General features: G+C 38.5%; 1 protein-coding gene across 2 annotated transcripts in view; it reads left to right on the forward strand.

Annotated features, from left to right (window-relative positions):
* Positions 1 to 14,641, forward strand: part of ccbe1 (collagen and calcium binding EGF domains 1) — a 42,416-nt gene that overhangs the window by 13,361 nt on the left and 14,414 nt on the right. The window lies entirely within an intron of this gene.

A 14,641-nucleotide genomic window follows, 5' to 3' on the forward strand; every position in this document is an offset into this window, starting at 1 on the left:
ATAAACTGCTGACTTCTCAGTCCTGATGGACAGCAGCTACCCTGAGGAAATGTTCGCCTGTACCAGTGAACAAACCACCATAGACCGGTCCAGTCGCGTTAAATTGTAAACAGCTGCAGCATCAATGTTAATAACACATTTTGGAAGTGGTGGTTCTTGGCAGCACAGATGTTGCCGCTTCCATTGAGAATTTTGCTTGTATGCTGCTGAATTTTAATATTTGTGAGTCAGTTGTAATTTTATTTAATAATATTCACCACTACCAACACCATTAATGTGTTCGTCCATCTGTCATGACCATGTTATACAGCAGTTGTAGAGCTGCACGATGCTGTTTGTATTAGTCAGACATTCAACTTCCCTCTCACCTTGTCCTCTTCTCTCCACTCAATGTGAATATTTTTTATTTTCAAGGAAACATGCACGTTAATAAATATTACTTCAAATTCTGGCTAATTTACAGCAGTCCCTGGACTGAATATCATATTTCACTATACACAAGTATTAAAAATAACATGCAAACCACAAAGCCTCAAGTGGGCTAACGTATGTCACATACCACACATCTCCAACCTTACACACTGCATGTCATCAGAACATATGAACCAGACAAAAGGAAACATATCATACAGTAATTACCTCACATGTAGAAATTGTTACCCTCAAATTATTTTTTTTAAAAGTTTTTTTCAAATCAATTAAACAAGTTAGATTAATACAAATTGCTTTGAGATTGATTTGATAAAACTTAATTCCCATGCGAATTACTAATTGAGGTCAGTTATTAAAAGTTAACAGTTCTCTTTATTTAGTGATATTCTTTATTCTTTATCTTTATTTTGCTTAAATCCACAAATGTTAATTTCATGGTAGCACTAGAGAAAAAGCCAGCATCAAAGTCATTAAAGGAATACTTTGCAGATTTTCAACAAGCTTTGTATCATAACAATGCAGATAGTATACATAAATGAACCATGGTAAACTCTCCATGTTACCAGTGCCCAGATCACCCTGCTTATCTCTCAGCTGAAATATGTTGGATTTTCTCTTGCTCTGCTCGAACTTAAGATTGTACTTCTGCATTTTGGTATGCCTGTCGCCACAGACACAAAAATTATAAAAGTGGATTGAAAAAGAGACCCGCTCCTCTCTCTCTTTCTGTCTCTCTCAAACTCAGACCAAACTCTAATCAATTAGTAAAACTAGACAGCGCTGATCAAATAACAAACCAAATTATGTTACTGTATTGTCTATTTCTCATCTAAAATGTTTTCAGAAATATATTTTAGTGCACTGTTTAGCTGTAATATGAGACTTTGTGAACAAGAAGTGGGCACCATACTGTTTCCTGCACTGTGAAAACGCAGGCTAAAAAAACTTGTTACCACATTGCCTTCTTCTCACCTCAGATATTTCAGAAGCATATTTAGCTTACCGTTAACTGTAATTTTAGATTGTTTGTTACTAGCCACTAGCCATCAGCATGAGCATTTATTGGTGCAGTGCAGTGAATTCTGGTAGTTGTATGTTTACTACCTCTACCTCTCTTTTGATCAACCCTTTATTTCTTTTTTTCTGTTCATGTGGTACCAATTTTAAAAGTATTTGCATCTTTCTACTACATAGACAGCCCAGTTTTATTAGAAGACCATCTTTCCAGCAGTGAAATACTTCTTTAAGATACACCATCTGGGAACCATGTCTGTACAAAATTTTATACCTATCTATAGATTGAAATATTTAACAGGATAAGTTATAATTGTGTTCTGTATCTGTACAAAATATGCACAAAATCTTATGGAAATCCATCCAATAGTTGTCCAAATGTTGTTGCTCCAGTCTGGACCAAAAGTGGTGGACTGTCAGTAAGGCTAAACACAGGAGATATAGAGGCGAGAATCCCGCTCACACACTTGAGAAAAACAGATTATAGAAGCCGTAAATATCCAAATTCTGTGCATCCAAGTCTGAACACAAAAAGACTCCAGTCACCTCATGTAGCCTTATAACACTTCATTTGATGCTCCCCAGTGTGATTGCTGTTAAGCCTTGTCTAGTCCCACAGTAAATGAACTGTACCGATTTCTCTCCCATATAGCGGCTTGAAGCCCTATTGTTATGTGGCCTGAATGAATCATAGATTGATTAATTCCAAGTTCCAAGTTTTTTTATTGTACTTCATGTATTTCTTGTTAAATCATCAGGATGTGGTGGTGACACAGTAGACCAAGTCTAGCTACTGAAAGGTCTTAGCTGAGAATAAAAGAACATCTGCTTTTTACATCTAAATCTTTATGAGTATTGTTGGAGTGGACCTTACTTTTCTACATCAAGATGAAAGATATTCTTTTTAAAAGGCAAATAATTTCTCATAAACGGCTGTTGATTTTAGTTCACCTTTCAGCAGGCCTGTTCTTCAGGGACCAGCTTCCTTAAAATCTATTTTTCATCCACATTTTTTGCATCCTCTGCATGTAGTGTGGCTATTCATGTTGCAGTGCTTATTTTTTAGCAGCTTTTTCCACTCTGTTAACGTAATGAGCTGTTAAATCTGTTAATAATAACAAATTAATTAAATTACTCATAATCCCTTCAAGACTCTTAACATTTCCCTGAAGTAGAGGTTGAACGCTTTCACAGTAACCTCAGTGTTTGAAGGGGATTGGTAATATCTGGCTTGTGTCCAGTAGACTGGTTTGAGTTAGAAACACATGGAAGGGCTGATGACGGTTTACTGTAACAGGCCACAGACAGCCATGCTCGGTATAATTTCCTGAAGTGTCAGTATCAGACATCACACACACTTCTGCACTTGTCCTCAGCTTTTAAGTTAAAGTTTATATAAAGGAAAATCAGAGTTTTTCAACTCAAAATGTGACATAAAAGCCGATAGATTTCATTATGGATTACACTACACATTTTATAACATGTGGTCTGAGTCAAATCCGATTTGTTTGAGCCGTGAACACCACTGAGAAAACGCAGCAAAGAGAGGCAGAGGCCTGGGCTGTCTCTGTTATAGCTGACTTGTAGTATTTTAGCTCCAGCTGTCCGCCAAAGCTGAGCGAAGCTGAAGTGCTTTGCTGCAGTGTGTCTCATTGAAAAACTGCCGGTTTTGTTGGATTATGTTGCAGATGCCAGCACAGCAGGAGCGCTGTACATGGCCAAAGTAGCTGCTAACAGCAGATGGATTGCAGAGCTAATATGGGGAGAGGTCCTTATTTAGAGTGACCCTTTTCTGCCACACAAAAAGTAGCCATTGTTCAGTTGCTGTGTATTATAACTAATGTATTCCCTGCATGTTTATGACTGCATGTTGGTCAGGCAGGCAGGAACACTTGTTTGCCATTTCCGAGTTTTGATGTTAGTGTGGGCTCATTGTGGTAAAGTCACACCCAAGCCAAGATGGTACATGTAGTCACTGTGAGACTGTTTTGTCATGATATGATTTTTTTTTCTGTTGTGGGCATACTGGTGTTTTAAAGCAGTAGTTCTGCAATTTTGGGAAAACATGCTTATTTGTTTTATTAGATAAGCAGATGAATTTGCCACCACTCTCACAGGTATGATAAATATGAAGCTGGAGCAGCTGATTGTTTTTACACTTTGGTTTTTGTACAGATTAAACAAATGAGAAATAACATGCTCATTAGTGAGCTTTAGATGTGCTCTTAGTCTGATTTTATCATTGGACAGAGCCAGACGAGTTGTTTCCACCTGTTTCGAGTCTTCGTGCTAAGCTAAGCTAACCAGCTGCTAGTTGTAGCATCATATTAAAAGTACAGATGTAAGAGTGAGAAATATCTTCTCATTAAACTTTCTGCCAGAAAGTGAATACATATATATATATTTCAATCAGGAGAGACTCATTTTTTATAATAAAAAGAATATTTATTAACATGTGCACATAAGAATAAAAATGTGGAAAGTCTTTGGCGATTAGACCCCGTAGAGGTGGATGATTTAAGGAGGGTGATGAATCCGTAGTCGAATAGGGAACCCCCCAGGGTCTAGATGCTGGCGGTGGAAAAGGTGGGAAGAAGAGATGAGAGGAAGATGGAGAAGTGCTGATGATCTGGATGAGTAGAGGAATGAGCCTTTGTTGAGCTTGTCCTGGACTCTGGATACGATGGCGGGAAGTGAATGGGGTGGAGGGTGGGTGCAAAGATTCTGCCTAAAATGATGGCTGACAGCCGCAAAACAGAAAGCAGATTTTAACTTTTGCAGTGGCATCCTGATTGGCAAAGTTTGATTGGATCACTAGAAGAGTGAACACCCATAGTCAGCTGATTAGAGGAAGCAGTGGGAGTGTGATGGAGAGAATTGTGAATGGATGAGCACAAAGAAAGCTTTCCTGATTAAACTTACGCTGAGCTTCATTTCACAAAATGTTGAAGTATAGTAGACTATAGTAACCACAGTGACAGACCTTTGTAACTTCATGCTCTGACAACATAGTTTTTAGCACATTTACCAGGCCTTCCCATCCCAACTGTCACAAGAGAGAAAATGAAAACAAAAAGGAAAGAATTAAAAGCTGAGTTTTGAATTAGTGACATTAAATTGAGCGATGCGTTTGCACAATTTTCTAACCAGACTGCTTGTTTGTTTTAAATGAGGGGCCTTACCAAGGGTATTGTACCAAAGCTGTGTGACTGTCACGGGCTGTGAACACTGAGTTCAAACAGTCATTAACCAATAGGTTATGTTAATGTACCATGTTAGTGATCAAATGGGGCGCCATTATTTCTCTGGGCAGATGTATGTATGCGCTCACCCTGGATACAGATAGAAACAGCATTGCAGAGAGCAATTCATTTTGAATGTAAGAGAGGGGGGTTTGTCCAAGAGGATATTTGTCATGTAAAAGGCCAACTACCTTTGTTTTTATTTTTCAGAAGAATATGATACTATATTTTGTGTTTTTGTGTCCCAGTCTGGCCTGGCTTTCTTTTCCTAATATCATACGGTCATTTCCACTTCCAGTTGCTCTGTTTGCCTCTGTGTTTTATTTACCCCATAATCACCTACATGTGCATTATGATTTCTTTCTGTGGGCTGACAGTGAGATACTATATTTCTGTCTATTCAACAGCATTTAGTTTTTAATACTTAGGGCCCAGTTGTTCAGAAGTAATCTGATCAGGATTTCAGATTTGATTAAATATTGAAAATAGGTTCTTAAAAAAGAAAAGGATTCTGACATCAGGTTAGATCATATAATCCAGTCCTGGTTTTTATCTGGATCCAACCTTCATGAGTGTTCAAAACTTTTTAGTAGAATTGGGATACCTTTGATTAAAAAAAAATCAGGATTATCCTTAAACCAGCAGACGGGTGGATTCAGGGTGGATTTCAGGACCAAAATGGAATAAAACTTTTGTGGATAAAGTAGACATTAGGCTACGAAATAAGCTCTCTCTTTTTAGTAAAATAAATAAATAAAGGATTTTGCCGGCTATAATAATCTTACAACAATAACAACCTCCACACTAAACTGTCTTTTAATATTTTGTGTTTTTTCTTTTGCAAGGATTTAGCCATTTTAATGCCAGCACCTCCCCATGTACGAATGTTGAATCAAAGCAAATTCCCTCCTGACCATTTTTGCAAGGTCACTGATGCTGCATCCTAAGTTTAGTAGTGCCAAAGACAATGGTGATTGGTTTAGAGAAATACAAACAACTCAGGGTTTTTGCTTTAGTGCAAAATTATGATGGGTTCAGGCAGCCCTGGAACAGCACGAGATAGGTCTGACTATGTAAGACTATGATGTGGTTAACACACTTTTGAGTGTTTTGTATATTGAGATACACTCCCATCAGACAACATGTAATATAAAAGAGGTTGCTTTAAGTAAATAACCAATGGAGAGACATCGCTCTATTAAGCCTTTTAGCCTCATTAAGCTCACAGTTTTGCTTTTTATGGATTCCAGTGGGTTGATGTCATTGTAGGCTGTTGTTTTCTTACATTAGTATGTCTGGCAGCCTGTCTTGGAGTCTGTCTGTCCCTTATTAGCTAGAAATGTATAAATGGAACTTGAAAATACACTGAGTGAAGTTTTTCCCAAGGAAATCCTCACAACTGCGTGTGAACTGTGGTGTTAGGTATATAGGTGTAATATTCTCAGTGATGATCATCGTTAAACATTTATGAGCACTTTTATCAGCCAGATATTCTATCTGGCGTCATCTTAGTGCAACACCAGATACCATTAGATATTAAACACATTTTATTTGTGTTGTTGAGGTATTGTGTCAGTAACAGCTGGCTCCAATTGGCCCCGTTCCTTATAAATTTCAGTGCTTGCATGAAACTCTTAAACAGCTGAGTTGTTGTTGGACCCCATAGTTTTTGAAATGTCCCTTTAGTCTTCACTCTGAGTTACACCACTAAGTGGTTTGGGGTTATAGTGCTACAACTGATGTCTGTAATGGCACACCTCCGCCTGTGGAGAAACATATTTCTCCAACACCGTTTACCTTTTATGGCATCTCCAAACAATCGGCTGTGATTACATTATAATTACAGACAATAATGGGACATTATGCAGCAGAGCTGAGGTAACAGCAGCATGTTTGGAAGAGGAATGTTAGTGCATTAAGAATCATGACTAAAAGTCTACCACTACAGAGTGAATTATGGTCTGCAACAATCCCTGATGTCTGATTCTTTCCTTTTCTTAGTGTAGTATTTTTAGCAGAATAAATGACCTTTCCAAGAGTTTTTTCAGGATGTAGGTTTGGAAAACACAAAGGTATCCAGGCACTTCGAAGACATACTGTCTGTACTTTGTTTTTTTATGTGTTCCTATAAACCCATTTTCCTCAGGGGTTGTTTTTTGGATACGGCACTGGCAGAGGTATCTGTCCCTCTTAATATACTGTACTTTGTCTGGTTCTGGAAATGCTGATGTGTTGCTTAACTTTATCTCCTGTTTGTCATGACGACCACCGTGTGCTGACGGAGACAGGACACAGTTTGACATGCTGGAGTTCTAAATGACAAAGCATAAATCTCCACAACATCCAAACCAGGAGGCCTTACAAACAATCACTTCTACCTTTGTTCATCTGTTTATATTACACTATGGTGACCCTAAAGCAGCAGAGAGGGAGTCTGATGTTTTTATGTGTGTGTCTCTGTGTATGCCTTGTGTTTGTCTGCAAGTGTCTCTAAGCATAACTGAGAGGGTTTATATGAAAGTGATAGCATTAAACCTGCCTTAAGTATATGGTTATCAATAACATTAAATATCCTGTCCTCTTTGTTATTTATTGTGGTTAAGTAGTTGTACATAAAAGTCATGGAATGAGGAATACATGATGACTACAGGAAGGGGAGACAGAGCAGTTTCTTTCATCCAAAGATTCTCTTACTGTTATCAGTCTTTTCTGACAGCAGAATAAGCTGTGATACATGTAGAGCGATGTATGACCGTAGTTCTTGAAAAATGGACTTCAAGTCTACAGCAGAGATATACGAGTGAGCCTGTGGTGCAGAGTTTAGAGAGCAGAGCATTGACCCCACTAGTGGAGAATACAGAATACTAAGTAGGCAGTATATCTGCAGAATACATGAAAAGATGAACAGGTTATTATGCCTGTGTCAGGGTTTTGGATTTGAAATTAACAGCTAAAAGACAGTGAAATGTCAGTGAGGAGATTACATCAATAAACTGGAGGCTGGAGTGAAAATCTGTAGTCCAGACAAGAGAAGATTGAGTTATTGTTGAGGAGGAAACAACTGATTTAACAGATGGTTTTGTGCAAACATACTGAATGAGTTGATCCTTTGTTGAGGGTGTTGCACAAGAGTCAGGAACCACCATGGTTCTGTCAACAATGGCAAATTGAGGCTCGCTGGCATTTATTAATGACAATGATTGGAAAGGAAGAGTTGATTATAGCATATTAATTGAAATATTTGTTGAACTATTAACTGATCCTGACTTTTATGTCACTCTTAACCCACACCATTCAGCATGAGCAGGCTAATCAGCGCTGGTATGAAAGTTGTGTCCTCACCACTTCACCACAAACATCTTCTCTTGAGTGGAATGCAGACATGTTATTGTATATCACTGCTAGACAAATAAGCCTCCACTGAGCTGACTGCATGTGTTGTCTCACAGCTGCATGTGGTTGTGTGTGTGTGTGATACCCTTTAGTTTCGGAATTGTTATCCCTGTTAGAGAGAAGAGCATGCTGGGATGTCATGAAGCGGGCCTCTCATGTGAAGGTGCACGTACTCATCCAGTTTTTGCTCATGCTATAGTTGCTTTCACTTGAATTTGTGTGTGTCGGTGTGAATTAGTGTGGTTCATTACAAGACAACGCCAGACCAGGCCAGTTCACCATGTTGGTTCAGGGGAGGTCCAGTGTTTATAAGGTAATTAGAGTGCTTATGGTTAACCCTGGGTAACTGAGGTCAGACTAATCTATGTCTGGATTTGTGAGGGGGGGGGGGGGGGGGCTGTAAAATGATACGGATCACTGGCAAAATTAAATAACCTTTAGGTCTTAAAGCCTCAGGTGGCAAAACAGTCAGATTGTCTGTGATGTGCTCCTTCTGAACAACTGCTGGACTCACAGTCTGCTGCGTCTGAAGTAAAATGTTAGTCAACAAGCTGGTAGTGTGTGCGTGCAGGCATGTGACTCTGGAAACTCATTGATATTCATGTAGAAAAGTGTCATGAATGCATTTGGGATACCCCCCCCCCCCCCCCCCCCCCCCCCCCCATGTTCTCTCACTCATGAATATGAATGAAATCCACATGTGTTTTGAATCTGTCTGCTGATTAGCATGAAGTACATGAGCAACTAACAAGCTTGCACAGCATTGTATTCTTAGCTGTTGTTATGAAAGGTGTTAAGGCTCTGCGCATAATGACTCAGCATGATCTTGTTTTGTGTGCTGAATATTATAAAGAGCTTCGTCTCTAATTACCCGTGTTTAATCTTTTGGATAGGAGTTATTCTATTAAATGCTACGACGACAAAGGCACATTCATATCATGCTCTTTGACTGTCCCCTAGTGTGTCACTGTGGAGAGTGATTTAGATCTTTCTGCTGTTCAGACACTGAGAGGAGCTGAGGGAGACTATCAAATAGCTTTTTGAGAATCAATAAAAGATATTGGGTCAGACAGTTGTTTAAATATAAGTAAAGCTGTCAGTGTGCTTTAGCAGAGGCGGGAGTTCATGCACACTCTGTATACGCACTCCATTTATATGAAGAGTTTCTTTTTAAAGAGTTAACTTGGCCCTCATCATGGGAAAACATTACAGTTTTTCCCCAAGCAACTTAAATACTTGCAATTCTGGAAAGGTGTGTTTGGATTGCAAGCACTAATTGTAGTTGCCACAACATGTTCTTTGACAAAAATCTCTCTAAAGTAGTAATTATTATGACTGCAGTGTCGTTTGAATGTCTTTCTAACCGCACAATAACACGTAAAACCAAATTTAAATCAAATTTCAGCACTAACGTAGCTATACATCTGGTATGTGATGAGAATGTTATTTTCATGTGTCAGCAGTTTATCTCTGAGACCCTCCATATTAAAGACCTGACAGATTTGTGACCCCTGTCCTATAAATCATGGAGTTGGTTTCAGGTTATTTTATTGCTTCAGTGCATTGACCTTCAGCTTAGTATCCATCACCCACAGTCTGTACTAGGCATGTTGTTTTAACTTTTAGACAGGTCATATCACTACCATCTCAGTTTTGCATGTCTGCCTCTCTCAGTTTGCCTGTTTTCAGATCCATGTGTCAAAATAAAAAAGGTTATCATAGGGACAACATAAGAAATAAACAGTTTTAAATTAAATCAGCCTAAATGGAAGATGCCAGATAACACAGTCATTGTGTTTTAAAAATGCTTTAATGTGCAAAGTAACCAAATATCACTTAGATTTTAGATTTGTTTATTTAATGCCATAATGAGAGACAGAACAATAAGATAGAGGAGGCTATTATCAGGCCACTAATAAGCATTTCCCTGAATGATAATGTAATGAAAATACAGTTCAATACAAAATGTACTTCAACACAGATATGAACCCCATTTCCATGGGATGTTATCGCTTCTCTCATGATCTGCTGGAGACGGACATTGATGTTTGTTTTCTCATGATTGTTCAACCAGCCCTGGTTATTTTGCTAAGCTGGTTATTTGCTATAAGTTCCCTCTGTCTTCATGGGGATGTTATTATGACATGAAATATTGGTTCACACAGGAAACAATCCTCAAAGCACAAAAACAACCAGCAACAACACATGTTGAGTTGTAATCCACTTACACAATTTAAAGACTAGGCACAGAAACAACTTTCCACAGTTTAACATGCACTGGTACAATTTACTGCACAGTTATCTTTGCATAAAATAAAAGCATGCAGTACTTCCATGCTTAATAAATATCCTACATTTCTAAAACAATTTAGGGTGTTCCAAGCAGACTGCCAAACAAGACATAAACATACCAGAGAGCTTATTAACAAGACTTAGAGTCTATAGCCATGCTTGCATCACTGTTCCTCTAATAGATCAATAACTAGATACTGGACAACAAGATGGTGCCAAAAAAAGTTCATAGCTTCAGGGTTTACTTCTGTGGTATGCAGCTCACTAAATATGCACAGTAGTATTACACCCTCTAGCTCTGCCCATGAGTTGCCACTCAGCTCAAATTTGACATTGTGATGACATTACAGATTTTGATACTGCTTTTGTCAGCTCGAGGAAACTTTCACAAATTTAAAACCACCATGGATCAAAAACTCATAATAGAAAGAGTTATAGTTGATATTGTTTGCAGTTTGAGGTGTCCTGTCAACAGTTTTACAGACATGTCTTTTACCATCGTGCGTATGGGAAAAAATACTTTTTGGGCTGCAGTTTATTTTTTTGCTGCAGTACTGCAAGTGGCCACTGGAAAAAACTGGAAGCAAGGCTGAGCTGTGTTCCTAGGGGCCTGTGCAGTTCTTCAGGCACAGTGCTTTAGTGCAGTGGTTCCCAACTGGTCCAGCCATGGGGTCCAGATTTCTTTCATTAGTTCAAGGTCCACACAGTTTAATACATTCAGTGTCATACTTGTGTTTGGCCATGTCGTTAAGCTAGTTTGCTGTCTATGTCAAGTAGCAACAGAAAATGGCACTTCAAAATAAAAGCTATGTGCCAGAAATTCACTGTACATGAAAATGAAGTGTCTTTTTTGCAAACTTAACACTTTGTGAGTCACTTGCGGTCCACTGAGAATGGACCCTGGACCCACTTTTGGACCGCGACCCACCACTTGGTTTGGTGTTAGCTGAATGGTAATGTGTGCATGCCAACATGTTTGCAATAATAATGCTAACATGTTGAGGGTTTAACAGGTGTTACTATGTTAGCCATCTCTGTTAAGTTTGTTAGCATGCTAACATTTGCTAATGAGCCTGAAGTGCGATAACTTGTTACAGCTACAGAGTCTGTACACAGAGTTATGTTGTAGCTTGTGTACGCCTCCTCAAAAATGTAACATTTGCAACTACTGATGCTTCTACTGGTAGAAGTTTCTGATGCCAGCAGAGATTGTTGACAGTGAAGACAACATGAAGACAGTAGGGAAGAAAAACTCAACAACTTTAGTGAGGCTAAGAATCAAATGGTAAAATTGGCCAAAACAACAAAGCTACTTATTTCAAAATACTTTGTTAAGAAAATTGAGTTTCTCCTCAATAGAAAAGAAATTAGATGGCATTTGTGATGAAATATGTCAAGACATGTCATGGCAGCTCTGTTTTTCTTTCACTTTCCTGTTGATGATATTTCCAAAATGGTTTTAATTCCCATCTTTATGCAAGGTGTAGAACACACATAAACTCTACTCTACTCGTCCGATTTATTAGAGTTTATCTAAATGTAGCTTTAAAAAAATGAAGGTTGTGTATAGTATGTGTATGCATTTGTACCTCTGTCAGAATGTTACTTATTGTGTAGATCTCCAATGGACATCAATTTGATCAATCAGATTCATGCGCATAATCACAAAATGCATGCCCAAAACTACTTACATATGCACTCAATGAAACACACTAACACTTGCCCCCCAAAGTGCACAAACACAGTATTTTTAGAAGCTCTCACCTCATGGAGCGCCTCCTGAGTGGTAGGCTAATTTTTGTAATCAAAGACTTGAAATGAGATTGTTGCAGGTTAATGGTTTTCAGTGGGAGCTTTAAGTGTAGTGAGAATGGTTCTTATTGCTCCTCTTTAGGTAGTAAATATCAAGTTATGTGAGTGAATAAGCACTTGGCTTCTATATCCCGTACCCATTAAAGTGAATGTAAAAGCACTCAACTGTAGAAGGTAGACTCATTGCACTGCAGCAGTGCAGAGTCAGTGATTTACTTTGTTTTACCAGGATTATATTTCTGTGATGATGTTATTACAAAAAGCATGGCCTTTTTGTAGACAGGTCATTTGATTCATGAACAAAATTGGAAGTAGTAAATGGAAAGTCTTACTGTAATAAGATGAGAAACTGAAATTAAGAGATCCTGCGATACACCCTCATACTGTTACAAGTCTCTAATGGGCCATTTAAGAATGAGATCCCAGAAATTAATCTAAATTCTGTCAGTTTAACTGTCTTCAGATAACGTATTCTGCTTTTCTTACACCTCCACGACATTCCCCTCAATTTTTTTCCTCATGTATCATTTGGATCTTTTTATGTCCCCTTCGGTAGAGTGTTTAAAAGCAGAAATACAGACAGTTAAAAGCCACATTAGCAGCAGAGCTGAAGTGATGGCAATGTCAGTCCAGACTGAAATATCTCAACAGCTATTACCTGGTACCTGCCAGATTCATGGTCACCAGAGAATGAATCCTACTCACTTTGTTGATGCCCTGCCTTATCCTCTAGCACCATGAAGTTAACATTTGTGGATCTGAGTGAAATTTCTTGACAACGTTTGGATGGATTGTTATGAAAATTGGCACACACATTCACGTTACCTTTGTGAATTGAAAGCTTTGATGATCCAATAGCCTTTTATCTAGTGCCATTATCAGGTCAACATCTTAATTTGCCTAATTATTGAGATCAATTAGTCCAATGCTTTGGTTTATGACCAAATACCTTCGAAACTATTTATCAGGTGATGTGTTTAGTGCTAATTAGCAAATGTTAGAACATTACCACACTAAATTGTCATCGACATGTCAATATTATCGTTACGAGTGTGTTAGCATGCTGATTAGGGCTGTACCCAACTCAGAATGATGTCAGTCCAATCAGATTTTGCTGTTGAATGCAAATAATTGAATGTTCGTTCCTTTTTTTTTTTTCACAAAGAGTTTGAGAGTTTGAGCGGGGTTCAATGGGACTTCCAGGGTGACGGTGACATTCAAGTAGTAAAGTAAACAAGTCAAGTTAGCCCTCCAAGCTAATGCATGCTTACTAAGCTAACGACAGATTGGACATGTGCAGCAGCACTTTTTCCTGACACTAGATATCAAACAAATGCCAGAGACTGTATCTTATGAAGTTATTGTGAGCTGTAAATTCACTACTTCTAAGCAAAAGGCAGATGATAATTTTATTTCAGAGCCATGTCACTCAGACTCACCCTGCGTCTGGGTCTGCAGCAGCCTATGCTGGAGAGCAGCATAAAAGCAAGGGGAGCTCAGCCTGCAGCTACATCTGGGGACTGAAACACCCCCAGAAGTACACTGCACACTGACTGACCAAAAAGTACTCGACTTGAAGAATCGCAGTTGACTGAGGGGTCTCTGACTGATGATTTAAATCTTCGACTTTCAGACTGCAGCCCTAATCCTTCTGACACCAGCATTCAGCCTCACAGAGCTGCTAGTAGCTGTAGAGTCTTGTTCTCCTGTGGGTAACCTGGTTGAGCACAGATGAATCATGCTGCGTGAAGTAAATGTATAAATAAATTACATCAATTGTTTCCTCAGTGCTGGTGAGCAGAAAATGAAGAGCTTTCATTATATGAAATTGCCAGACAGGCCCACAGGAATGCCCCATCATCATAACTGGGTCCTGAATAAAAGCTGTAAAGCATTACAGAGAAGTCGTTTCTTAGCACCACTATCAAAGTCAATGTGACTGCACTATATTGCCATGACTTCATGGTGCAATTGGATTTTTTTTTTATCACCTCCTGTTTGAAAATAACACCTGGTAGCACTTTTCCTTAATGCTGAGTGTGAGCGAGGGATGAATATTACCTCATAATCATGTGACTCCTCCTGATAAAATATTGAAACAATATGTTATCTTGGAGATGGTATTAATAAAACCAAACACAGATGAGGGAAGAAATGATGCAACAGAGAGGATGTTAAAGGGACGCTCTTTAGTTTGTTGCATTACAATGTCTCTCTTCTACACACACACACACACACACACACATAAACTATTTGGATAAAGAGTAATTAATCTATTCATTTATCATTGCTTCTATGAAATGATGTAACAGAGAATTGGAAAGCAAGGAAGAAGGCAGGAAAGAAATTGACGTGGCCAAAAAAAAAAAGATGTAACCGTGAAGTTCTGTATTTGGTCAATAATGAAGAATTCAAAAGAGACATTTTTAAGAGAAATAAAAAAAACACCACACAGT

Source organism: Epinephelus lanceolatus, chromosome 19 (assembly GCF_041903045.1).
Source record: "Epinephelus lanceolatus isolate andai-2023 chromosome 19, ASM4190304v1, whole genome shotgun sequence".
Lineage (NCBI taxonomy): Eukaryota > Metazoa > Chordata > Actinopteri > Perciformes > Serranidae > Epinephelus > Epinephelus lanceolatus.